A 3,749-nucleotide genomic window follows, 5' to 3' on the forward strand; every position below is an offset into this window, starting at 1 on the left:
CGTGTCGGCGGAGCCCTGCGGCGCGGGGAGGCCCCGGCGGGAGTGCTGAGCGCGGGTGCGCGGGATCGGAGCCCGCCCTGCCCCGAGCGGGGCTTCACTAAGAGTCGCACTGCAGGATGGCCGGGCAGGAGGAGAGAGAGAAAGAAACGGTCTCAAGTTGCAGCAAGGGACGATTAGGTTAGACATCAGGAAGGATTTTCCCACCAGGAAGGCAGTAAAACACTGGAACAGGTTACCCGGAGAGGTGGTGGAAGCTCCATCCTTGGGGGCTTTTAAGACCCAACTAAACAAAGCTTTGGCTGGGATGGGGATGGTCCTGCTTTCAGCAGGGGGGTGAACTAGATGTGACCTACTGAGGGCCCTGCCAGCCCTGATGGTCTATGATCAGATGGATGGATGGATGGATGATAGATAGAATTGTTGCCACCACCTCCGTGTGACATCCTCAGAACCGACACAGGTTGAAGCCAGGCAGTTTTCCTGGAACGTATTGAAAATGTAGTGCTCTGCAAGATTTTTTTATCCCTAGAAATAGTTCAAAATTTGTAGCCCGTGTTCAGTTTGTACTATACACCACGTAAACATGAAACAGTTTGAGAGTCATATGCACATCTTTCATTGACTAATTCTTAATAAAACAAGTTTGCAATGTAAGGCAACCATGTATATATTGTGCTTTAAGGTAATAATACAAATACACTGCATATGTTCAGTGGTTTTGATGTTTAGTCTTAGTTTCCTTGGAAACAAACAAAAAAATAAAAACAAAAAAATTTGAGAAGCTACAATATTTTATGGGTATGAGTTTGACCAAGTCAGTACTTCAAGTTGTTTTTCAATTTCTGTTTCCCAACAAAAGAACATGACAATCAGTCTACTTAAATGGTTCATTTAATGACTGAAAAAGAAATGGAAAATACCATGATTTGTATTGGTTAGTTTGAGCTAGATTGTATTAGATAGAGGTTTTTAAGACCTGGCTAGACAAAGCCTTGGCTGGGATGATCTAGTTGGGGATGGCCTTGCTTTGAGCAGGGGGTTGGACTAGATGACCTCCTGAGGTCCCTCTCACCCCTAACTTTCTATGACTCTGTGCTATGCTACCAAAATCCCATTTAAAAATAAAAGTCCTCATGCTGCAAGTATTTATTTACTGAGGTAAATATATGTAAATAGAATCCTAGAAAAATGTACACATGAGAAAAATATAGCCTTCCTTCCCTAGGCTTCATTATGTGTTCTTGATGCGTCTGCAACTCCAGAACTCCCAAACAACATTAAACTCCATTAACATTTTCTACTCAAAACACTCACTGAAAGTGACTCAGTATATGAATCCCAGGACTTTCCTGAGCAAGTATCACAAAATCTGTGGGGTTAAGACTGAAATTGGCTCTTTGTATGTATCTTTGAGTGCTGAGTTTTCTGCAAACTGTGGAAAATTATCAGTTCACCTGTAAAGAGAATGACGTGCCTTCATATCTAATTCTTCCTGGACCATTTCAAGGAAACAAAAGTGAATGAGGGACTATTTTCTCTTTCGCTAGGTAGAAGTAATGTAAGAAGGAGAAGTGGAATTCAAAATTAGGATGTCATTCAGAAATTATATTCCTGGGAAGTTTTTATAAAATAGAATTATAATGCAATTTCAGAAGACTTTGTATATTGAAGTAAATGCATAAATATTTACCAACTTAAGAAAAATCACCAAAAACCATTCTTGCCCATCACATTTTCTGAACCATTACAACACTCCAACTTAAGAGAACAACCCATCAATTTAAGAGAACCGTATCAGTTTCACTGATATTATCTGATTTTATTATCTGAGCACATTTTGACCCTTAATCATTTTTTTTCTGGGGCATACTCCCCAGTGATATTATATACTGCATTCAATAACTCACATACACAGGGACAAATTATGAAGGCTTTTCAAAGAAAAAGCTACCAGCAGCCTTCTGTGTTGCCTGAGTAACTAGTCAAGACTCAAGTACATATGACTTCAGCTTATACAGTGTCTCTCTTAGGCTCAAAGAAAATTAAACATGGATAGTCACAAGACTAAAAAAGTAGGGTTAATACTTTAAAATTGTGACATTATGCCATGGTGATTCAAAACTGAAAAAAATGAATATTTGGTTAAAATCAACATTTCCTTGCAAAAAAAAAAAATCTGATGAGCCCTTATTTTATCAAGGAAACATTTCCTTGATATACAGGAACATTTCAACAGGTATAATGTTTATTATACATATATGTAAAAGGGACCAAATCTCTGGTTGAGGCTTTCATTTATTAAATACATTTAATTAATAAATACTAGCAATAGAGATGAAGGTCAAGACAGTGACATTTTGTTTCTTTTTTTCCTCCTTCACTCATTTAGTTTGAAGCATTCAAAACTAATGCACACTTTGCTTATAATTTTCTTCTAAAATAAATTCATGTTCTTTAAAAAAAAGTAAATATAAGTCTGATATCTCAAATCAACTTGTCCTTTGTACCAGAGGGTTACCAAAGATACCAAGCTACCATGCCTGGCTTCTAGGTTTCTTTTGTTCTGCAGCCCCCACTGCAGGAGGCTTGCTTGGCAGGGGTGAAGATGAATGGTAGGCAGAAGCAGTAGCTGAAGCAGGATGCTAGCTGCAGCAATTTAGTGCAGCCCCAAGCACTGCTAACATGCATCCAGACAATCAAGGAGGCATAGTCAGCTAGTCACCGCTCCCACTCCAATCTGCCTGGCAGAGGTTGGATCTAGTATTCAGATCTGGCCCAGTATTTATAACCATGACTCTGTAGTATTTTCCAAAACTCCATTACTAGAGTTTTGTCACAGATTATAACCATAATAATAATAATCACAATCCTGAATTTAAAAAGTGTTGAAGATCAGTATAAGTTTTGCCTGAGTAAGGAATGAAAGTGTAGGTCTGATATATGTGTCCTGGTCCTACATCAAGGGTTATCCCATATTCTTTGTATTTAGTTATCTTTCCAGTACTACTTTCACCAGACATAGCCACAATCCTGTAAAACTGTACAGTGCAAAATTCCAGACTGAAAGCCCTATAGGTAAGGTAAAATTAGAGACACCTAGTTTAGATATAAACTTTCTGATTTCTATCCATGTCTTCATCCCTTTTATTTCATTCCTTTTATTCTTTATGGATTTACTGTTCCTAGGTTGGTTCCGAAAGCACGCAAAGTGTCATAGTAGTTAAAGAGAGAAGAAATAACTTCATGTGATGGGCTAGGATATAGCCCGGTAGCAAAGAAAATGAGGGGGCTACATAGTAATTATAAATAAAATACTATGCTATATACAATACACAATTAGAGCAGTATACATTTATTAAATTTTGTAGTAGGGTTGGAGTGTTGTTGTAACCTGGCTGACCCAGAAAAATGTGCAAGAAGCAAGGGTTTTTCTCCCAACGATACAATTGGTCTAATAAAATAGATCACAGAAAAACCCTTTGCCTCATACATTATTCAGACTAGCAGGTGCAACTACCTAGCTGCTTACTAAAATTCTGGTAAGAATGATCATATCTAAGTTTAAAATATAATTTTGCTATTTAAACTACAGTACTTTCCTGAAATGGACATTCTATTTAAAAGAAAGATTACCTTCTACTTGCTTTACAAGTTTTCATACACTGACTTATAAATGCAGAAAGCCATTTACAATAAAGAAGAAACTACGGTTGTGAAATCACAAAAAATTGGCAGGAATGACAAGGGAG

Source organism: Alligator sinensis, unplaced genomic scaffold (genome assembly GCF_000455745.1).
Source record: "Alligator sinensis unplaced genomic scaffold, ASM45574v1 scaffold1064_1, whole genome shotgun sequence".
Classification (NCBI taxonomy): domain Eukaryota; kingdom Metazoa; phylum Chordata; order Crocodylia; family Alligatoridae; genus Alligator; species Alligator sinensis.